The sequence below is a fragment of the Protopterus annectens genome, chromosome 1.part2, assembly GCF_019279795.1.
Source record: "Protopterus annectens isolate FY-2018-M chromosome 1.part2, PAN1.0, whole genome shotgun sequence".
In the NCBI taxonomy this organism is placed as follows: Eukaryota; Metazoa; Chordata; order Ceratodontiformes; family Protopteridae; genus Protopterus; species Protopterus annectens.
This window is the reverse complement of record NC_056727.1, coordinates 573,977,694-574,002,635: the sequence shown is the minus strand read 5'-3', so window position 1 is coordinate 574,002,635 and position 24,942 is coordinate 573,977,694.

Genomic DNA, 24,942 nt, shown 5'->3' with positions numbered 1-24,942 from the left:
TATATTCGTGATTGAATCTAAGAGAATTAAATTATTCCCTAGTAACATACTTCAGGTCTACATTATATAATCGAACTTTCAAAACGTCAAATCCCATCTGTTCAACAACATATGATCAAAGTTCGAAAGTTCGAATATATAATAAAAAACAAAAAAAACTTACCGTAATGGCGCAGGCATGGGGGAAAGCACCCCTGCACTCCCCACGTGGGGGGCTGCGCCCCCCACACCCTCCTACTTAAATATACCAACTCCAAGATCGCACTTCAGTGCAGAAAAGGGAAATTCTCCCATTCTGCACTGAACGGTGCCATTATGCTTAACCTTCAAACACTTGAAATGTCAATCATATGGTGTCGACCATATGACGTTCGACATTTCAAGCATTCGATGTTCTAATAGGAACCCACATACTTCTTTAGTGCAAGGCAGATGTGGTGAATGGTTCTTGTTGTTGTCAGGTCCAAGACAGAATGCTCTGTCTCACTCAGAGACTTCTCAAAATAATATCTAAAATATTACTGCTGGGATAGCTTGCAGGATGACATCATTTCTGGTCATATGACTTCTAGTTCCTAGGCAAACCCCCCATTGCTGAAGCTGGCAGTATTTAGCATCCACAATACTCATACAAGGGCTTTTGCTCAGATCTTTGGCAGATGCTGGAAGTTGTAAAACAATTGCATTCCTTCATGGTTCCAAAGTAACAATTAGTTCACCCAAAAGACAATACAGAAAGCTTCCTAGTACAGACTTTGTATCTCTAGCTGCATTGAAACCTGAAAGGTAGCCTCTTTATGGTCTAGCCTATAAAGTAATTTAATTTGAGATATTTTTCTGGTCTGAGGTTAACCTTTCAGTTTCTTCTGTTAACATATACATTTAAACAGTTACAGTAGTGCATGTACATTTCTGTTCTCTTCCAGTAGGGCACACTGTGGATACATCTTAAGCACAAGCACTTTACAAATACCTTTTCAACACAAACGTCTCTACAAAACAGTTTGATATACACATGACATACAGTTCTAATATATTTGTAACACAAGCATCTTATATGACATACACTTCTAATACATTTGTAACACCAGCATCTTGTTAAATTAGTTTGATATTCACAAATGACATAATTATTTACAAAATTCCAGCTAGCTGTGCTGGCAGTACCTCCTTTTGTCAGTCATGTCCCCATAAATATGGATATTGCTGAACCTATTTGTGTGAGGCTGCATAATGTAAAGCTGTTGCCTTTGTTTTAACTTCATTAATTTTGTATCCTGAAAGGATATGAAACTGTCTGAAAATGTTCTGCAACACTGGAATTGTCCTTTTTCTGGTTTTGTCAGGTATAAAATAATATCATCTGGAAGTAGAATCATCTTTTCTTGACTACCGTACCAATTATATCTTTGAATTTATGAGTCCCTTATTTTCTTTGTCAGTGGTTCTAAATATAATGTATATAACAAGGGGAAAAGAGGACACCCCTGCCTGGTTCCTCTGCTTAAGGAGACATTATCTAAGTGGAACCCACCCACTTCAATTTTCACCTCTGATCCCTCATATATCCTCCTAATCAGTCTTATAATTTTATCAGGGAATGCACATGCTTCAATTGCCCTGCTCATAAAGTTCCAGCTTACACTGCCAAATACTTTCTCTCCATCAAGACCCACCAACAGTGGTATTTGCTTATATTCTGCTTCCGTTTGGATCATCAGTGTTCTGTTAATGTTGTCAAATATCTATCAATTTTGGCATCACTTTTGCCATTCTTTTAGCCATTATAGACATAAACACTTTACGATTTCTGCTAAATATCCGAGATGTTAGTGGCTAAGATTTACCTATAATCAACTGGACTTATAAGCTAAATTAAGTACACTTCTATTTGCACTTTTTTCTTATAGTATTGCATTTTATTTGTTCTTTTCACTGAATATTAATTGAATTGAATACTGTGGTCTCTCTCTCTGTCTCTACAGGGAGCTTGTTGGACATCTAGCCAGTGGTAGCAGTGGGAGTAGTTTCACTTCTTTTATATTCTGTTTAACTTCTAGCCTAAGGGGTTTGTCTTGCCATGTAAGTGTTGCATCTTGTGTTATTTCTGCTAAATAGCTGAGCTGTTGGTGGCTAAGATTTACTTGCAATCAACTGGACGTATAGGCTAAATTAAGTACATTTTTATCTGCAATTTTTTCATATAGTACTGCATTTTATTTGCTCTTTCCACTGAATATTAATTGAATTGAATGTTGTGGTCTCTCTGTGTCTTTACAGGGAGCTTGTTAGAAGTGTAGCCAGTGGTGGCAGTGGGAGTAGTTTCACTTCTTTTATATTCTGTGTTTAACACCTAGCCTAGGGGGTTTGTCTTGCCATATAAGTTTTACATCTTGCATTGTTTCTGCTATATATCTGAGCTGTTGGTGACTAAGATTTGCCTGCAATCAACTGAACGTATGAGCTAAATTTAAGTACACTTTTATCTGCATGTTTTTCATATAGTACTGCATTTTATTTGTTCTTTTCACTGAATATTAATTGAATTAAATACTGTAATCGCTCTGTGTCTCTACTGGGAGCTTGTTAGAAGTGTAACCAGTGGTAGCAGTGGGAGTAGTTTCACTTTTATATTTGGTGGTGAACTCCTAGCCTAGGTGGTTTGTCTTGCCATATTAGTGGTACATCTTGAGTTATTTCTGCTAAGTATCTGAGCTGTTTGTGGCTAAGATTTACCTGCAATCAACTGGATGTATAAGCTAAATTAAGTACACTTTTATCTGCACTTTTTCATATAGTACTGCATTTTCTTTGTTCTTTTCACTGAATATTAATAGATGTGAATATTGTGGTCTCTCTGTGTCTCTACAGGGAGCTTGTTAGAAGTGTAGCCAGTGGTAGCAGTAGGAGTAGTTTCACTTCTTTTATACTTTTATATTCTCTGTTTAACTCCTAGCCTAGGGGGGTTGTGTTGCTGTATAAGTGTTACATCTTGTGTTATTGATTATGTGGTTCTGTTTTGGGAAGGGACTGACATGCAGTTTCTAGCTTTTGTTGATTACCTACATACCACCACATCTTTCCTAAAGTTTACTTGCCATATATCATCAACGGAAATAACTTTCTTGGATCCACAAGTGAATAGAAACACACAGGGTAATTTTTAACTAGATTATATAGAAAGCCATGCAGAAGAAAAAATATTTTAAAGCGTGATAGTATGCATCCCTCCCATGTATATAACAATATTATGAAAACTCAAGGCATGAGGATTTCTCGTCAAAATAATACAGATGATGGCTTTAATAATGACCTTGAAAAACTTTCCAATGATTTTGCTTCTAGGGGCTATAGTATAAGAGAAATTACTATGAGAGAAGATGTAAAAATTCTGTGGTCTTCCACAACCCTTCCCTACTTTTCTGGCGGGGCAGTTGAAGGATGTCAATCTGTAACCAGGAAAACTGATAGTATGCCATTAGTTTTTACCCTTTGGTAGTGATTTTAGGAGGGTTAAACATGTGGTGGATGCAAACTGGGGTATGCTGACCACGGATAACAGGATTAGAGACATTGTGGGTGCTAGACCCAATTTTACTTAGCCGTTGTTTCAGGGATTTCTTATTTTTCTATGTTATAGGGACTATAAGCAAACGTAAGTTGAGATACCTGCCAGACATCAGATTGCTGGCACTTTTCCTTGCGGTAATTGTAGACACCGTCTTTCTGTTGGCACATCTAATGTTTTTATACATCCTATTTGTAAACAGAAGCTTGTGTTTAACGTGTATGCACACTGTAAAACTAGAAATATTTATTTAGCAACATGCACAGCATGTGAAAGTTTCTTCTTGACTAAATCAAACAGAATGTTTCATGAATGGATCCGTAAACACAAATATGATATAAAAAGGGCAGATTTAACAAATACTCTTGCTAAGCATGTGTTTGAGCTAGGCTCTTCACATTGCTTTAAATTTAAAGTGGTGGAAATAGTATACAAGGGACTAAGAGGTGGTTATTTTGTCAATTTTGCAGAAGAAAGGGTATTGGATCTGTAAGCAGTGTGTTGACAGGAAACCAGGGCTAAATGACAGGGTCTCTTTAAGGACTGTCCTGGAATCCAGGGATTTACATAGATGATTCCAACAATGTTTTTATTGGGTGTGTAATTGTTTAAAAACTTGAATTGGATGGTGCTTTTGTATTCAGTCTGACAAAGAACCTTGTGTTTGAAAGCACTTACTGTGATATCAAATTTATCTCCTCTCAACCGCCTTCGTCGTTGGAACTTCTTTTTGCTTTTTATTTGAACGTTTGCTGTTTTGGGAAGTTCCTCCTGTTTATCCTGTTGGAGGTATTTTCTTTTTTTTTTTTTTTTTTTTTAGTATACACATTTATCTGCACTTTTTTCATATAGTACTGCATTTTATTTGTTCATTTCATTGAATATTAATTGAATTGAATATTGCAGTCTCTCTCTGTTTCTGCAGTTGGTTCCCCACTCCCCTCCCTGTTCTTCTTGTGGTGTTCATCTTGATGGCTTTGAAATTGCACGCCCCTGTTGTAAATTTCTGTTTGGAGACTCCTTCTGGGCCCATCTGATTTGCTCACTCAACTGAGTACAGTGAGATCATATTTTGATTTCAGACACTCCTACTAGTCCCATCTCTTTAGCTTTATCTACTGTGTACAGAGCGAGCATTTGGGAAGGACAACCCCTGTAGCCTCTTAATCCTGCCCCCCCCCCAAAAAAAAGATACTTTATTCAGCTGTTCTTACTGTAACTGACTTAGTTTGCTGTTCTGTGTGCTCTTATCTGTTCACTTGCTCTTACTCTGCACTTATTGCTGCCTGTTAGTAGCCTCCTAATTTACTGCCTTCTACACTTGTTTTTAGTCATTTGTTAATTTAATTGCCTTTCTGTGTTGGAGGGAAGCCTTCTAGCTTATCAGTGAGAGTGGTAAGCACTAGGTAGCCTATCTACCACAAGAGTGGTTTCTGGCCCAGAAATTGTAGTTTATTGGCCGTTTGGGCAGTTTGTCCATCTCTTTCATTTTTCTAGTTTAAAAGCCTGCTTTTGCGCTTGTTTCTCGTTTTTCCTGTAACTAGTCTAGTCCAGATACAGATTTGCTGTATCCAGGACTGTTTGTAAGCTTCAGAGCCCCCCCCCCCAAGCCTTTCTGTGTAGGAGGGAAGCTTTCTAGCTTGTCAGTGGGAGTGGTAAGCACTAGGTAGCCATCTAACACAAGAGAAGTGGTCTCTGGCCCAGAAATTGTAGTTTATTGGCTGTTTGGGCAGTCTTTCCATCTCTTTCACCTTTCTGGTTTAAAAGCCTGTGTTTGCGCTTGTTTCTCACCTTTTCTGTAACTAGTTTAGTCCAGATATAGAGCTGTATCTAGGACTGTTTGTAAGCTTCTGAGCGGTGCCAAAGTCCACTCTTCAATTTTTTCCCTTAGATCTGCTAGTTCTCTCCTCCCCTGCACTTTTATTAACTTAGTAGTCTAGCACTTTACCAGACTTCTTGTAGCATTTATTATAGAATACAAAAGTGCGTTCATCACTAAACATTCTACAAGGAAACAGCTCCAGTACTTATTATTAATGCCCACCTTTCCAGGCATGTCTAAAGGTCAGTTCCCTATGTTGTCTCCTATTAAGCCGGTGAACTTGGGCATCCTGAGGCAATGCAGCAAGTGCCTCATGTACACCGATAACCCTCTCCTCTTACCTCTCAACACTCAGACTTGCAAGAGATGCACTTATATATCCAAATTGGAAGCCACACACTCTCCAGCCAAGACTGGAATAGCTGGTGAAGAGGATAAGGTCAACATTTGCACCACACCACATGGAACACATCGCCCTCCAGAACTCACACCAGCACTGCCTTCACATAAAAATGCAAACCACACCCACTTTCGTGTAGGCCCTCAATAAAAATCTACCCAAACAGAGACCTCCAAGGCAGAAACGCACTTGACTACCACAACACAACACTAATCATGAGACACATAACTCTCCTAAACAGTGTGCCACTCAACCAAAGCCCCTAAGGCAAAACAGCATGCCCAACACACTAGTCATAGGTGACTCAATAGTGAGGCACACTGATGTCCCAGTCACTAGGTTGAATAAGGAGAAAGTAACAGTCAGCTGCCTATCAGGTGCCAGGATCCACCACATAATGCACGCACTCTGTTACCTCAACAACAGGTACAAATATGACTCCCTGGACTACATGAAAAGAGACATGGAGGAGCTCTCGGAATATGTAGCCCAGGTGGGTATGACCCTAGCCCTGAGCAGCATCCTACCATCACCCAGAATGATACCACAGTACACGCAGAAAATGATTGATTTCAACAATTGGCTAGGTTTCTGGTGTCACTCTAAGGGGATCCAGTATCTGTCTGCCTGGGATGATGTGACTGACAGATGTTAATGCTTTGCCAGAGTTGGCCTGCATCTGTCACCCCTGACCTTCCGGATACTGGCCAAGGCTGTTGCCAACCCTATAGTGCCTTTTTTAGGCAGTGTTCCAAAGACCAAATTACCACCATAACAGATACAAACAAATGCAATCTGAGGGTCATACTGCTCAATTCTAGAAGTCTAAATCTCAAAATGCACTCACTCGAAGCACTCCTTAAAATGGAGAACATTGACATTTGTGCTGTAACAGAGACCTTGTTCAAGGCAGCAGAAAGCACCCCTATACTACCAGGCTATAACTCTTTCCACACCTTTTGGCCCCAGAACTTGGACCGAACTCCAAAGGCGGTGGTGTTTCTATATTCATAAAGGATGCACACACCTCCAGACTGATAGCCCAACATAACACATCAGAGATACTTCTGGTGCAGCTAACACTGGGTAAGACAGCGATTCAAGTTATAGCCCCCTATAGGTCCCCAACCATGTCCCAAGACTCGCACTCCACGTTCCTAAGCACCCTGGAGAATATTGGGGTTTAACCTCACAGTCTCATACTAGGCGATTTCAACTATCCCTCCATTAACTGGGAAAACTACTCGTGTACCAATACATTTGCCCAACCTTTCCTGGAGTTCATTAATTCCAGTGCCCTGGACCAGCTTGTTCTTACCCCCACTAGAGGTGGCGACATCCTTAACCTGGTCATTACTAACATGGGTGACCATTGCTCTACATCAGTAGTCAGCTCCTCCCTAGTTAGATCCGACTACAAACTAATCACCTTGGAACCCCCCCCCCCCCGCAAAGGTAACCACCATGAAAAACTTCTCCGAAGCTAACTTTGGGGTCCTAAAAACAGAGGTGGCTAACTTCACAGCATCCATGCAAATGGAGAGTAGTTACATGACTGCCAAATCATACACCAATGCGCTGTACAAACCCAAATGCATGGATCTCGCCATACCCAAAAAGAACCAAGATGCTGTCCTCCAAAAAAGAAAGCCAATCTGGTGGTCTCCTGCCATAAACTCTACAACAGAAGGAGGAAACTGATGCGGAATAAGGTGATGTCCCAAGACTGGAAAAACTCCCTTATCAGCCTCAACAAAAAGTTGAGATCCCTCATCAAATCCTCTAAAGCTAGCTATGAAAACAGAATTGCAGCAGACAGTAAAGACAACCACAAGGCCTTCTATAGTTATGTAAAGAATCTCCACGGCAATACCCAGATTTGCTCTGAGCTACTGCACAGTGGTACCTCCTATACTGAGCTGACAGATATTGCCAATATACTGGTGGACAGATTCAGCGCCAACTTTACTCCTCCCCCCTCCCAAAGGACCAATCACAATACCCGTAGATTGCTAGACACCCAGTATTACTGCTGCTGAGGTTAAAACAGCACTGTCCAAGGCCAAGAATACAGCTTCTATGGGACCTGACAATATCCTTGGCTATGTTCTACATGAGCTACAGAGTGAACTGGCACCTCACCTGTGTGCCCTGTTCAGTCACAGCCTCACCTCAGGCTTTGTCCCTATCGAATGGCACACTGCTACAGTCATCCCTCTCCACAAAGGAGGAGCGAAAAACAGACCCTGGGAACTATCATCCCATTAGCCTAATAAGTGATATGCAGTGCTATGGAACTCATCATCATGGACCTAATAAACAAGGATATAGGGAATCTCCAAACTCTGGATCCCACACAGTTTGGTTGTGTGAAGGGTGATCATGCCTGCTTAACTTGGTCAACTTCTTTGAGTCAGTCACCAGAGCTGTGGATGAAGGCAAGGTGGTTCATACAGCCTACCTTGATCTGGCCAAGGCCTTTGATACCATTCCCCATTCAGGAATCATAGAAAACTCACTAAGCTAGGCATCAACCCCTATATCACTAGGTGGGTTGCAGACTGGCTCACAGAACATAGGTTGACAGCAACCTCTCTTTTTATCACCACATTGCCACTGTGGTCAGAAAATTCTTCTGCGTGGCACATCCCATTGCTATGGGTTTTGCATCCAGAAAGAAAGAGATCATTGTCTCCCTCTACTCTTCCCTCATTAGGCCAATCATCGAGTACAATGCCTCATTTGGCATGTACCTCACTAAACACCTGCACCAACTGGAGAGGCCACAAAAGTACCTTGCAAAGAGGATCCTAGGCCTTAAACTCTTGTCCTGTATGGACAGACTCAAAAAACTCCAGCTATGCTCTGTCCCATTTCACCTACTTTTTAATGGCAATCTCTGCTTGACTTACAAAGCCATGTCTGACCCAGCTCTGTCAGAAATGCTACATTTAAAGAAATCCCAATCCCTCTGCACCACAGGCTTCAGAGACCTCAACCTCATTGCCACAGTCAATGGAACGTACTGGAGGGACAGATTCATAACACAGAGGCTGCCCATACATGTCAAGCAGAGCATCTTGCTGACCCTCTTCAAAAGAAATCTTCATGAGTGGATGAGGAATGGAAAATTCACTCTGGGGATGACTCCAGTGGCTCTACTCGACAGAGGCACTAGGAACTAAGGACAGGTGGCATGATGCCAGGGTAATCCTATGGCTAGGGTTGTAAAGGACCCAGGGCCATTAGCCTAGTACACACCTATGAACCTGTAATCATGGATTAGTATTAAAATGGGCCTTTATGAAGCTGGATCTGATGGGCCTTTAACCTCTTTAGATATTGCAGCTAACACAGTTTTCTTCCAGGATGTTGGTACTTCTTCTCTTAAAATACTGATAAACAATACCTTCCCGATCTCTATCAGTTTTTTCACTCCTAGCTTCCAAACTTCCAAAGGAATACCATCTATTTCTGGGGACTTTTTTGTGGATTTGTTATACATCACCATTTTTATCTCGTCTCCTCCTGTTATAACTATTTGTAACTGGGGAATGGAAAATTCACTCCGGGGATAACTCCAGTGGCTCTACTCGAAAGAGGCACTGGGAACTAAGGTCGGGTGGCACGATACCAGGGTACTCCTATGGCTAATGTTTTAAAGGACCCATGGCCATTAGCCTAGTACACACCTATGAACCTATAATCATGGATTAGTATTAAAATGGGCCTGTATGAAGCTGGATCTGATGGGCCTTTAACCTCTTTAGATATTGCAGCTAACACAGTTTTCTTTCAGGATGTTGGTACTTCTTCTCTTAAAATACTGATAAACAAAACCTTCCTGATCTTTATCAGTTTTTTCACTCCTAGCTTCCAAACTTCCAAAGGAATACCATCTGTTCCTGGGGACTTTTCTGTGAATTGGTTATACATCACCATTTTTATCTTGTCTCCTCCTGTTATAACTATTAGTAACTGGGCTTCATTTACATCTGACTTTTGCAAATTTAGTTCTTCCATAAACATTTCCATTTGTACCTTTTCTTGATTTCCATATTTCTCTGTTTTATACAGGCTGTCATAGACTTTCTGAAATGTTTCTAATACCTCTGTAGGCTGTCTTGTTACCTTCTTTGTTGTAGGCTCACTAAGCTTGGTAACCGCCCTTTCTACTTTCTGTTGCCTGAGTCATTGTGCTATAAGTTTTTGTGCTCTAGAGTTCTTATCAAAACACAGTTGCTTAGCAGCTGTCTTTCTAAACTCATGCATAATTATCAAGACAATCCATTATTTTCTGTTTAGCATTCTCCAGTTGCTCCTCCTCTTGTTCTGTGAGATTTCCCACTCTTCTGCAGTACTAAAACATTTGTCAGTCCTTCTAAGTAATTATTTTATTTTCACCCTATTTTTTAACTCCACTTTTATTTTATCTAACTCCCTAGCTATATTTTCAGAAGAAGTTTCTATTTTCTCTAATAGTTGGTGAATAATTTCCACTACCCATTCCTTGAATTCCTGTCTTTTCAACAGATAGTTGTGAAAGCACAAGCATATCATTTTTATTTCATCACCGAATAGGCGTACCTTCGTTGAAGGTTGTGTGTTAGGGCCGGCAACTCAGCACGTAAAAATCAACTGCCAATCATTAGCAGACCGGAGTCCCGCTGTGGCGACCCCTACGGGTGCATATCAAGACTTTCAATTAAATGCACATGCCCATGTGAAATGTGAATTCTGTCTAGCCTAGCCCAGTTTTTGTATCTTAGGAATAATATGCAAATTCACTCTGAACTCCTAGTACTGAATTCACATCTACCATACCAAATATTTTCATAATTTTTTTCAAAATCTACCTTTCTTAGTTATATTTTCCGTTCTAGAACCCCCAGACACATCTTCACTGCTGCAAATCAAATTCCACCTATAAGTAATATTCCTTGCTGAAAGGTGATTATTTCTTCCAGAATTTTCTTAAGCTCGTTTATAGCAATTTTAGGTGGAATATAAATACATACCAGTGTAATCCTCCTCCCTTGCCAGTAGCTCCTTCATAATGGTACATTTGTAGTAGTGTCTTTTTATTCTCTTCTATCACTACTGGAGCTCCTCTTGCAATTAATATAAGTACTCCTGTTTTCCTTTGTCCCAGGTATTCTTCTGAATAACCATACTAAAAACCTTTCTTTATCATAAGTTCATAGGTAGGTACTAGGCTATCGGCCCTAGGGCCCATACAAGCCTAGCCAAAAAATGTACCCTGGCTTTCGCCACCCAAGAAAATTATTTTCCTGTGCCCCTGTCGAGCAGAGCCATAGAAGTGATCCCCGGGGTGATTTTCCCATTTCCCATCCAATCATCAAGATTTTTCTTGAAGAGTGCTAATGAGGAGCTCTGTTTGACATAAATAGGTAGTCTGTTCCAAAGTATGGGAAGTCTCTGGGACAGGAATCTACCCCTCCAGCATGTTCTGTTTATTGTGGTGACAAAGTTAAGGTCCCTAGAGTGTGTAGCTCGGAGGGATTGGGATTTCTTTAAGTGGAGCATGTCCAACATCTCTGGGTTTGACATAGCTTTGTATGTTAGGCAGAGATCGCCTCTGAGTAGGCGATATGCGATGAAGTAAAGCTGTAGTTTTTTTAGATGGTCTGCATAGGGCATATGTTTGAGGCCAGTAATCCTCTTTGTGAGGTATTTCTGTGGTCTTTCCAGTTGTTGTAGATGTCTTGTGTGGTACATACCAAAAGGGGCGTTGTACTCTATAATGGGTCTAATGAGTGATGAATAGAGGGGAACAATGACCTCTTTTTTTCTGGATGAGAGACCTTTTGTGATGAGATGAGCCATGTAGAAGGATTTCCTGACCACTGTGGCGATGTGATTATCAAAGGAGAGACTACTGTCCACCTGTGTCCCAAGGTCTCTTATCACATTTTCAGCATTAAGTAGACTACCAGCTATTTGGTAGTTCATGAGTACAGAGTTTTTACCAAAGGGGATGACAATACACTTTTTGGCATTGAGCTTCAGGCCATGGCTTTGACACCAGGTATCTGTCTCATTGAGGCCCTTTTGTAGTTTGTCCACATCGTTAGGAGTTTCGATTATGGCTCCTAGTTTGCAGTCATCTGCAAACTTTGTTAGCCAAAGACCTTCTGTGTTGGCCTGCACTTCAGAGAAGTAGATACCAAACAGGAGAGGACCCAGGACTGAACCCTGTGGTACTCCACTTGTCACTGGTCTGATGTCAGATTTGGAATCCGCTACTTTCACAGTGTGGGTTCTGTCCGTGAGCAAGTTGGCAACCCATCTTGTGACATAGGGATTTATACCTAGTTTAGTGAGCTTATCTATAATTCCAGAGTGGGGGATGGTGTCGAAAGCCTTGGCGAGATCTAGATAAGCTGTGTGAACTATTTTACCCTCATCTATGGCTTTGGTGACTGCTTCAAAGAAGTCAGTCAGGTTTAGGAGACATGATCTGCCTTTTACAAATCCAAACTGAGTAGGGTCCAGAGTTTGGAGATTACCAATGTCTTTGTTTATGAGTTCCATGATGATACGTTCCATGGCCTTGCAGACCAGCTCGTGAGGCTAATGGGGCGGTAGTTCCCAGGGTCCGTCGTGGCTCCCCCTTTGTGGAGTGGGATAACTGTCGCGGTGCGCCATTCAGTGGGTACAAAGCCTAAGGTGAGGCTATGATTGAACATGGTACTTGGGTAGGGTGCCTGTTCATTCTGTAGTTCGTGTAGAACGCAGCCTGGGATATTGTCAGGTCCCATGGATGCTGTGTTCTTGGCTTTGGAGAGTGTGTTTTTTAACTGTGCAGCCGTGATTATAGGAACTTTGCATTCTTCAGGTATAGAGATGGGCCCTCTAGGTGGTGAGAGGGAGGTAAAGTTAGCACTGAACCTATCTGCTAGGATGTTGGCAATATCAGTTGGTTCTGTATATTTAGTGCCATTATGCTGTAATTCAGAGCAGATCTAAGTGTTCCCATTTAGATTCTTGACATAGCTATAGAATGCTTTGTGGTTGTCTTTCCAAATTCACATGTTCAGTTCTTTCCAACTGTGTCTCCTGTAGCATAGCTGTTTGCACCCTACATTTTTAAAATAGTTCACTACTCTTTTTTTTTTTTATTTATCTGTGAGGCTATTGACATTTAAAGACATTATAGAAAGCATCATTGTGTTAAAAAGTTGTTATTCCCACCTTTGATGTGTAGCATATTTTTTAAGAGTCTAGTTCCACAAGCATGCACTGTTTGGCAGGTTGACATTTTATATGGTTGTTTCTGGTCGTATCCATCTGAGCCTTAATCACATCTTACAAATCTTTTTGTTTTATTGAAAGCCATCAAACAAAAAAAATAAACACACCCCATACCCCCCCTAAAACCTATTAACTTAATACTAACACACAAAACTATATACAACTTCAAATATTGAAGTTTTCCCCTGCTAATAGGAACATGTGTCCCAGACTGACAGCCACACTCACATACCTGGGTTAACCTGAATGAAAGGTTATGCATGTTTAGATGCATGGTACAGCTTGTGTTTCTACGAAATGCTGTCTGGTTTTGTCATATCTTTATAGTTCTCTCAGTTGAGTAAACACTTGACTGCTTTCAGAAAACATTATTTCCTAGTCATTTCTCTTCAGTGGTGGATCCAGGGATTTGAAGAGGTGGGGAGGCGCATTCTGGAAAGTAGACCAGCAGGGTGGGGGTGGCAAATAGAAGGGTGAGGGCTCTGGAAAGATCACCTTAAACTGCTCTAACAACATGTATGAAAGACAGCAATATAAATTCAGATGCATATCACTGATGTGGCTGTGATGGTAGAGGCAGGTAATTCTTTCCCAGCATACAGCATATTTATAGGCAGTGTCAGCTATTTCAAGGCATTCCTAGATGAGATATTTGGTTACCCATGCCAAGTCAGTCTCCTTTAATGGCATAGCTCATATATACATTATGACAACCTAGCAACGAGTCCCACTGAAATTGACATCACAAGTCCCACTGGAAATTGACATCACAAAAGCAAGTACCATAGTAAATGTTAGTGGGTTTTGCAAGTAAATACTGATTTCTTGAAAACAACGAGGTTTAACTAATTAATAACAGCACAGTAAGTAAATCCCAAAAAGAAAATACTCAGTTCAGGTGTACGCAATGTGACATCTGACGCATGCATAATCTCACCTCTTCTTCAGAATCTGAGACTAAAATTCACTGCTATTACTTTTGTCTTCATTGTATTCAACTTGCAAACTGAGAACATACCAAAATGATCTAAAAATTTTATCTAAAAACTTATTTATTTATCAGATAAATCGTCAGCAGACAAAGAAATCTATTTTTTATACCACACCGTACCATACCATCATCATCATCAACCCCCTCCCCTTTTTTTCCCATTTTCTACATCAGATTGGGGTATTGTCTAAATTCTCACCATCTCTCTCCATTCACTGCCATTTTCCCCTCTCCTTCAACAATCATGCCTAACTGTCACAGATCACCTGTCACACACTCCATCCAGAGAGGATGCCTTCACCTCTTCTCCTGCCTTCTTCTTGTCACTCCCAAACCTTCTTTGCCAGATTGTCTTCTGGTTTCCTGTACATGTGCCTGAATCATAAGGATAGTCATGACATCAACATTGTCTGAACAACTGTCAAGGTACCTGTTACAAGAAAGTATCTTCTCAGAGTCATAAAAGGGCGAAAAACATCATGGGGAATCTGGAAGGGTAATGTGCCCAGACCACACAATAACAGAGCTAATGTAACTTCTAGATGGGAATGGTGGGTGATATAACTATATGCTTTGAATGTAAATGGGATGACTAACCCTATCAAGAAGGAGAAGGTTATAGCTGTCCTAAAAAAGGAAGGGGCAAATATAGCAGCATTGACAGAAACCCATTTAGGTCATCAGGAACATACAAAGTTAGCGAGATGTGGCTATGTTCTGCAGGCAAGATCTATGTATGTGGGAGCCCAAATAAGGAGCACAGTAATTTTAACATCTGCTTCTATTCTGTACAAAATCATAAGTAGTTTAATGATAAAAATGGTCACATAACACATGGATGCCATGTACTTCCAAATCATTTAATTTGCAAGATATACTGAACCACAAACACAGAATGCAGCATGAATGGCTTACATATGTTCACAGAACCACTAGTAAATGTTGTAAGCTGAAGGAAGATCTCTACATGTCAGTTTTGGTATATCTATACCGTTTATTGGCTATACTTTTCATCAAGACAGTAAATAAAACTTATTTTGTTTCTTTTGTTATTGTAACACAATCTAATAGACAACTATCGCATATGTGAGTAGACATGCATAATTTATAAAAGCATTTAACAGTATACTGTCATTGACTTCCACTGTGTATGCCTTATTAGCATATTTAGTCATTATGTAGGTACCATTACCATGAGAGAATGCATGCACTATAAAAGTACATTTTTTGTTGTGAGAGGGGCAAAAACTTTTATGCAATTCACTTTACTGTAAAAGTTACAAGAAAACAGACTTTGCATAGTGCTTAAAATTGTACATATGAACAAACTTGATCAAAGTGTTTTTTAGAGTCGTTTGTCAGCAAACCAGCTATATGTACTGAAAAATGTTACAGTGCTTTCTATATTTGCCAAGTATAAAACTGCCATGAGCTTTTATTAACATATCTCATCATTCAGATATTAATCACTTTATATACAGTTCTGTATCACATTTAGTTCTTGTAACAGTGAACACGAAGCCTCTCAAAAATGTTGTGCTATAGTATTAAAAATCTTATAATTTGCTATTCTTTTTCAGACTATATAATGTACAACATGAGTTAAAGAAGCCAGAGCCATGTAGTATCCTTAATCTGAATTATTTCCTTTCTGGGAATAATGTAGAATTATAGATCTGCAAATTTCTATAGCAGAAGGGAATGTCCATGGTAACACGAATAAAGCATTCAATTAACTTAATTTTTCATATGGTGAGATGTGTATGCTTTAATAAAATAGAGTAGTTAAGCAATTAGTATGAACATTAGTCACTAAGTATTTTAATAAAAGAAAAATCAATCCAGCTTTAAATGTGTGTTACTGCCATAAATAAACTATTCCCAGAGTTACAAAACTGTATTTTTCTTAGGATACTAATTGTTACACAACATTTTGTAACAAACTGACGCTTGAACAATGGGAGAAGCAGCTAGCATAAATACTTATACAATAGCAAAGAAAAACATGGGGACACAAAAATGTTTTACAATAGAGGAAGAAAGACACATAAAGAGGTTGATAGATGTGAAAGTTGAAACAGCATGAAATCTGCTGGAGGGGTTTATAAGGAGCAATGAATTTTGTCTGCTTATGGCGTACTGGGTATGTGTGGGAATTTACTTCATGAGTCTAGCACCCACTCGTGCCTTTTACTAAGAAATAATAAATCACTGATGGGTATTATAAGAAAATAAGCCTTCCTATCACTAGACAGTCCAGTGTTTCCCTATAATACCAACCCTGGAATATATTGCTCTACACAGAAAATGTCTGTCAGTTAAGTTGTTATGCACCGGTTTTATTATTAGTATATATTATTTTAATCTATATACTTTTTGATAAAAAAAAGTTCCTCTGCGTAATATTTGAAGGTTGCTATAGGATATATAACTGCCACTGAAATAATTATTCTGCATACAAAATATAAATGCCATGAAGTTCTTGAACAAATAATTTGCAAAGTCTGTTCACACATAGACATTGACACACACACTTTCTCATATAGAAATGAGTGGATTAAATTACACACACACACACACACACACACACACACACACACACACACACACACACACACTCACGCACACTTACCTTCTCTCTCAACCGAACAGCCATAACTGCACAGGAGCACACACACACTTACCTTCTCTTATAAAAGAACTGCTATTGTAAATTCCATATGCGAGTGTAGAATGTATTTAAATCTGCATTGGTGTATATGCGTGCAGTGACTGTATGGTCCTCCTTAAAGGAGGAAAAACTTTCACCGCAGAGTGAAGAGATTTCTGTTGAAGCCTCCAGGCCAACCTGCACCTGTAAAAGTGGGAGAGCATCCCCCCATGGTTCCAGCATCCCTTAGCCACATTTAAAGGAACTAATCAGGATATGAGGAGCAGGTCACCTGATTGTCACCACTAATTGTTTCTTTGACTTACGAAAGAAATAAAAAATAAATAAATATAACCTACATCATGAAATGTAAATGTAGCAGTAAAGGAGTAAACAAGGAATGGTCTCAGCTCTATACAGTTTTAGCAGTAAATGTTTATATTTCCGATTTCAAAAGAAAACTAAAAGCTTTTTTTTTTTTTTTTTCTGGCACCGGGTTGTGTGGGTTAACAAATAGGGGGAGGCGCATGCCCCTGCACCAAGGGTTAAATCCACCACTGTTCTTTATCAGATTGTCTCCATGGAGACATGAAGACCAGATACAGAGTTGCTACTAAGCATACATTCATTTGCTAGAAAAAAAGATTTATAATATTCAATGTTCTTCGTCATGTACTTGCTTTCTCTTAAAACTTGTTACTAGATCAAGCTAAGGTCCTTAATCCAGTCATTTCTCTATGCAAGAAGGAGAAAAATACATTGATTTTTTTTTCTTTTGTTATGATGTTTTGACCAGACCTTTCTTCTTTTTCTACATTGCTGTGCCTACATTTCTTAGAAGTGAGCAAGGAGAAAGGGATAAAATTACATTTAAGAAAAAAAAATGTTTTACTGACATTTAACTTTCTTCCCCCTCTTCTCCTAAGTATTTTTCTGAACATTAACTACATGAAGTAGGGAAAATGCCTTAGAACCCCCTACAAGTTTATCAAGAGTCAAAGAAGTCCAGATTTTTTTGTTGTCATGTTTCACAAATATAATTATTACTTTGTAATCCCACATTTATCAATTTCCAAGTTACTGGTTTTATTCCTTTTTATCTTCATTTCCCAAATTTTGTCTCTGCTTCATTTCCAACATACTGTTGATTCTTCTAATGAACTCTTGTGCTTTTTTTTCCATCTGTCAAGCATGTTCCATTGAAACATTGGAAAAGGTTTCACTGGCACAGTCTCTATGTATTCTTTATTACCAGAAGAGCAATAAGCAGAATCTCCTGTTTCACAGCTCACTTTTTGTTGGACTAACTTTTCTATTTCCTTCTTAGCATGTACTGCATCAAAAAATGATTTTGTTCTTCTAGGAAGGAACATTTTGAAGATAGCTGGGTACAGGAGTTTGAATCTGACAGCTGCTTCTCGACATTCCCTGCATAGTGGCATACATTTACTCCTCTTTTGCCTGGTGTTCAGTGAGTAATCATTCTCCACAAACACTCTGCTGTCTCTCACTTTTAGCACTTTGTCCTACTGCCAGTTTTGTCAGAATCAACTCCTTCTGCTGGTAGGATTGCATCTTTACTATTAAAGGTCTACCTTGCTTTCTCATAGCCATGTTTTGGGCATTCATGCAATGTGCCCTTTTAATTAACTGCTGTGGATTACCAATTCAGTTCCTTATTTGTGTTTTCATAAAATTAATACAGTCTGTTCCTTCCAGCATCTCTGGTACAGCAGAAAATCTCAGGTTTTCCCAATGTGCTCTGTCGTCCAATTCTATTATTTTTTTAAACATCCCTTCTTGAAAAGCCTCATATTTAGCCAGCCTTTTCTTCATTTCAGCCTCTGATTTTTGCAGTTTTTTTCACCTCATCTGAATATCTGTTTATAGCTTCTTCCATTTTTTCAGTCTTTTGCTATTTAAGTAAGAAAGTGTTTTCTTTCATTGTAATCAGGTCTGTGTGCAGTTGTCTTATATTTTTTTCTAAGTTACTGGAAGTCATGTCTGGAGCTTGCACTGCTTTTTGCTGAACAGCTGCACTACTCTTCCCAGCCAGTGTGTTTTTATTTATCTCATCTTTGTAACTGATTTTCTTTCAGGTCCTCTGTATTTCTTTTTTCCTGGCATCCAGGAAGTGCACTTACTAGCCAGTTGCTGAAATTTATCCAGAAATACAAGTCCACTGGTTTTCTCTGCTGAGTTTCTGTTTTCACACTTGGAGAACTAGAGCTAGGCTGTTACTCAATGTGCAGCCATCATGAGGGGGCCCTTTCTGCAGCATGTATATTGTCTTTAATTATTTTGTTTTATTCATTGCACTAAGAAATTGGTTAATTTGTTAAAATGCCTGGTCTAAACATGTTGTATTTTAAAAGTCTAAGTATGGTGCATTTTAGTAGTATGCACAGTGTTCTTTACAGCCTACAGCATCTGCAAAGAGGTTGACATTTATCAAGCCATGCAGTCTGCATTATTTGGTGTAATGGTCAGAGTCGTCTGATCTTCAACATCCATTCTGTAGTCATTGTTGCTTATTACTGTGGTACAGTCTTCTCTACAAGATGAGATTTAAAGGATTTCTGCATTTAGTTTAAAAGTGTTACTCTGGCAGTTTGTGCAGAGGACTGAAGCACCATGCAGCTTGTTAGTGAGCTGCTTCCTGTGGAAAGGGTGCGAGTTTTGAATCTTTCCACCTTCAGGTACCTGCTGTGTAACATTATGCTAGTCACTTAATTAGACATTGCTTTGTAGGAATTAGGAATTTGGGCTAGATTCATTAATGGCCTGTTGGACTGCATGCCTAGTAACTGTGAACCTGTTGGTTGTTGCTGCTGTTGCTGTTTGCCAGCTATTCCCTATTGCATAGCTGATAGTTAAGGAAACATTTTGGAAATATCACCAACACATCAATTTTCTGACCTTCACATTCTCTTTTCTTGCAGTCTCCCCTGGCCTCAGGTTCACCTCCAGTTATCTGCAAGTTCTTTTGCTCAGTTGCTGCTTTTTGTTTTTCCAACATCGTCTTTAGGAAGTGGGGGGAATATTTTATTGACACCCTCTTTTTCTGATTTTCTTGATTTACAGATGGCTTTGGAGCTGGTCCCCCATCACCTTCTTATTCGGTTGTTGCTGGTTGAATTGCTTGATCCGTTACACTGCCTGATCTGCCTCCATAAATGTCTTTGTGCCCACCGAAATAAAAACACTTTGAATATTGCAGAACACAACTCAAACCTCATTCCAGCTTGCTGTCTCATGACTGGAATAAACATGTTCTGTCAGGTAAATGCTGAATAATCATCTTCATCAAATATTCTGATGTCCCTGACTTTCAACACCTTTTCCCACTACCCTTTTTGTTAACATCTGTTTGTTGGTATGTTTGCATCTTCACAGCTCTTGGTCTCATCTGCTTGAGACATGAACATAGTGTTCCCTCTCTATTATTTTGCCCTGCTGTGGAACACTAGTCCAGTTACTGATATTGGGCTTTATTTTGTTGGTATATAGTGTTCCCTCTCTATTATTTTGCCCTGCTGTGGAACACTAGTCCAGTTACTGATATTGGGCTTTATAAACCTTATGCAATCTGCTGCTGCCAGCATATTAGAGAAAGCTGTAAAGTTAAGATTTACCCTCCTCCCTCAAGCTTCCAAATCTGTTTTCTGGAATGATTTCTCCTGGGAAAACTGATTTTATCAGTCCCTCCTTGATTTCAATCTCTGACGTTAACAGCTTTACCAATTTATCAGTGATTATTCAGTGCTTCCCTTAGTCTTTTGTCTGTTCTCTTTTGACTTAAAATACTTCTGTAGTGTCATAATTATTTTAAAAACCTTTGTTTATCTGAGAGATTAGCTCTTTAAAGTTACTAGAAGCCATATCTTTTATCTGCACAGTACACTGGTCTGCTTCCAACGAAATCCCTGCAAAGTCTTTTGTCTTGCACATCTTACCCCTTTCCCCCTTTCCCTTTTTCTTCACTTTATCCTTACTTCTCCTTTGTTTTTCTTTTCTTTTTTTTTAATATCTTTATTAAATTATCACTTAAAGACACAGCCAAACATGCATTAATAGAAAGGAAAACAACCCATATTTACATACCTTATCCATCACGTATGTTTTCTTTCCTTATAGCTATCAGTCCAACATTACATAAATTACTGAATTCCTGCCTTCCCTAAAAACCTCACTCCTCCTGAAAATTATTCTGCACATATTGTTACCACAGTTTCCATATATCTCTATGTAATTTGCTCCTTCCCTTCTCCAAAGATCTCTTTTCCATTTCTTTTGTCTCTCTTGCTATATTCAATACTTCATATACAATTGATTTAGACTTTGATTTCTGTTTTCTAGTAATTGATTTTTTTGGCAACCAACAGAATTAAACTTAAGGCCTTACTATGTCTAGGCAATTCAGATCATGTGTCCCAGCTCAAAGAATCGTTTCCCTAGTTACAGTCATTTACTCAAATAATATTTCATATGAGTACTTTGTGGGGTATTTTTTTTTTTTTAAAGGGCCGTGGTGGTGCAGCGGTTAGCCTTGTCGCCTCACAGCAAGATGCTCTCCCGTTCGATTCTCAGCTGGAGAGCCTTCTATGCGGAGTCTGCATGCCCTTCCAGCAGTCAAATAACATCTAAAGACATGCAGGTAGGTGCGTGAATGGGTGTGCCTTCTTTGAAGGTTGGGTGTTGGGCTGACAAGTCGGCACCATAAAAATCAACTGCCAATCATTAGCATACCGGAGTTTCGCTGTGGCAACCCCTAACCGGGATAAGCCGAAAGACATGCATACTTTGTAGGGTATTTTTAAAATGTGCTATTTCACTTCGGTCCCAAAACATATGTTCCAGTTACCTATTTCTTCCCCATCCCAACTCCAATATTTGCTGTATGTTTGAGGAAAATTCTTTGAAGTCTGCTTGGGCTATAAAAATGCCAGTGTAAACACTACCAAGCAATAATCCTAAAATTTCTGGGCTGCATTTTATACTTGACAGCTATACATATGTCTTTCCATTGTTCTCTTGTAAATTGCTTTTCCAGGCTCTCTTCCCAATCTTTCCTAATCTCCTCTGATTCTCAACAGTTTGTGTGTGACATTTTATATGCCCTACTAATTATCCATTTTTTTCACAGCAGCTTCTGTTCTAAATTCAACTAAAAACTCTACTAGAGTAGGTCTTTCATTTATGATTCCACATCCTGCTCTTTTTACCTATACTCTGATATCATTCCCTGGTAAGATAAGGCAGTGTCTAGCCTGCAGTCCATAAGTCTTCCTGACCTCATCCCATTATGTTACCTTTCCCTCTCTATTAATTTGCTCCCAATACCTTGGTTCCTTTGCTAGTTTTCTCCAGTAAATTCCAACCACTTCTTGCCTATTTTCAATAACCCTACTTGCAACCATCTCTGTTGGCAAAATCTTTCTTCATTCTTGTGTTGGCTTACTTCTTAGAATACTTTCTGCTACTTTTTAAATATATTTTGTATTGTTGTTGTCATTCTCTTTAAGAATCTGCATGCACAATCCCATTGTCTCCTTATTTCTTGAACTTTTGCCCATTTCACCATTATTCCTTTCCACTTTGAATTACAACTTTCTGCTTTTATATATATATATATCTATATATATATATATATATATATATATATATATATATATATATATATATATAGGCTCACAGGTGTGTACTAGGCTAATGGCCCTAGAGCCTTTACAAGCCTAGCCCATAGGATTACCCTGGCATAGTGCCACCCATCCTTAGTCCCTAGTGCCTCTGTCGAGTAGATCCACTGGAGTGATCCCCGGGGTGAATTTTTTATTTCCCATCCACTCATCAAGATTCCTCTTGAAATCAGGAAATCCTAAACCACCTTGTTCTATTGGACGGCTAAATGTATCCCACTTCTCACTTAACCCTTGCCGTTTTCCTTCCCAGATATATTTTTTTCAGTTCTGTATTGATTATTGTCCACAACTTCTCCTTTGGTCAAAAAATATACCTGACCTCAACATAAAACTAAGGAGCCTAATCTTTTTCATCTGAGGAGTTCTACAGTCTATGCAGATGACCTGAAAATGGGTAAAATGATTACTTGTGTTACAGATAGGGCATATCTGCAAAAGAACTTGAATAAATTGACCATTTGGGCACAGGAGAATAATATTCTGATAAATACATCAAAACTAAGCAAATGAGATTTGAGAGACATAGACTGAATGCTGAATATTTAATACAGCATGCAGTGGTGGAAAATGTAGATTCATTTTAGGACCTGGGTATATCAATTGATCCAGCTTTGAGTTTTTCTAATCATATCAACCAATTGGTTAATGAAAGTTGTTGGGCTATAAGTTGTATAAAAAGATTTATAAAATGTAGGAAATCAGAAATTATGAATTCATTGATAGTTGCATAAGCGCAAACTTGAGTATGGAATAACAATATAGAAACTTTAGAAGAAAATAAGCATGAGCAAACTGGAAATAGTACATTGTAAATGTATCAAGGGCATCCATAGATATGAAATTTAAGTTATTATGAAAGACTAAAATCTCTGAACATTGTCTCGTATAGACATTTAAGTGGGCACTTTATTCAGGTACATAGGTCTTTTAGAGCCAGTTACCTCTGCGAATGTTTGAGGTTATCAAAAAGTAGTAAAGAATCATCAAACAACCTCTGTAGATGAGCATATACAGAAGGAATGACACGTGCACTCGTTGTTTCTGTGAAAGTGTAGCTGTTACATGGAACAGACTACCATATTTTATTAAAGCACGCACTAGTTTAGATATTTTAAGAACAACCTGAACACTTGTTATGGGAATAAGTGTTTTGGTATATTGGCAGGCTAGAAGGGAATTATTGTGTGTTCCTGAAATATTTGTATGTGTGTATTAAGTAAAAGCATTTTCACTGCTTGTATCTTACTATCCACATTCATAAGCAAAGAGATTCCAGTTTTGTTTAGCCTCTTCCTACATATCCTTAACTGCCATAAAGAAGCCTTTCAAATCCATACACCTAAATACTTCAGCTTATTGTGTCCCCATAAGTGCAGGTATTGCTGAACCAATTCATATGTAGGTATATAATTAACAACTATAGCCTTTGTTTTATCTTCATTGATTTTATATTGCCAAAAGACTTGAAACTGTCTCAAAGTGTTTCTCAGCACTGCAATATCCTTTTCTGGATTTATCAGGTATAATACCATCTGCAAATAAATCCTGCTTTTCTTGGGTACCATACCAGTTATACCCTTGAACTTCTGAGACCCTTATTAACTTTGCCAGTGGTTCTAAATATAACCAAACAACAAGGGGAAAGAAGACACTCCTGCCTGGTTCATCTGCTCAGATTCAACTTTTCAGAGAAGAACCCTTCCACTTAAGTTGATGCCTCTAGTCCTTATCCTCCTAATTAGCCTTACTATTGTGTTAGGGAATGCAAATACTTCATTGCCCTCCTCATAAAATCCCAGCTTACTCTATCAGATGCTTTTCTATGCATCAAGACCTAACAGCAGCAGTGGTATTTTTCTTACTTTATACTACTCTCTGGATCCTCACTGTTCTACTAATGTTGTCAAATGTTCACCTTCCCTCCACAAAACCACAAACCACTCAAGAGATTAGGTACAAACCTGTCACCTGGTGGATAGCCAACTGGCTCACAGACAGGACCCAGGAAGTTAGAATTGGGGAGTCCACCTCCACAAAGAGGCCAGTTACAAGTGGAGTCCCTTAGGGATCGGTCCTTGGACTGCTCCTTTTTGGCATTTACTTCTCTGAAGTTTAGGCCAATATCAGTGGTCTCTGGCTGACTAAATTTTCAGATGATTGCAAATTAGGAGCTGTCATTGAATCCCACACTGATAAAAGTGTTCTCCAGGATGGGCTGACACAGACAAATAACTGGTGTCAGAGCCATGGACTAAAGCAAAATGCCAAGAAATGCCTAATTGTATTCTTTGGGAAGTCATCTACCCCTGGTAACTTATATCGACAACACACCCCTGAGAGTTGACCCAGTAGTCAGGGACTTAGGGAAAGTAATCTAGCTTTTGACCATCACATGTCTACAGTAGTGAGGAAATCATTCTATGTTGCGCAACTTATAAACAAAGGTATGGCATATAGGTCTAAGGAAGTCATTGTTCCACTGTGTATGACATTCATTAGTCCTATCTTTGAGTACAGTGCCTCCTTTGGTATGT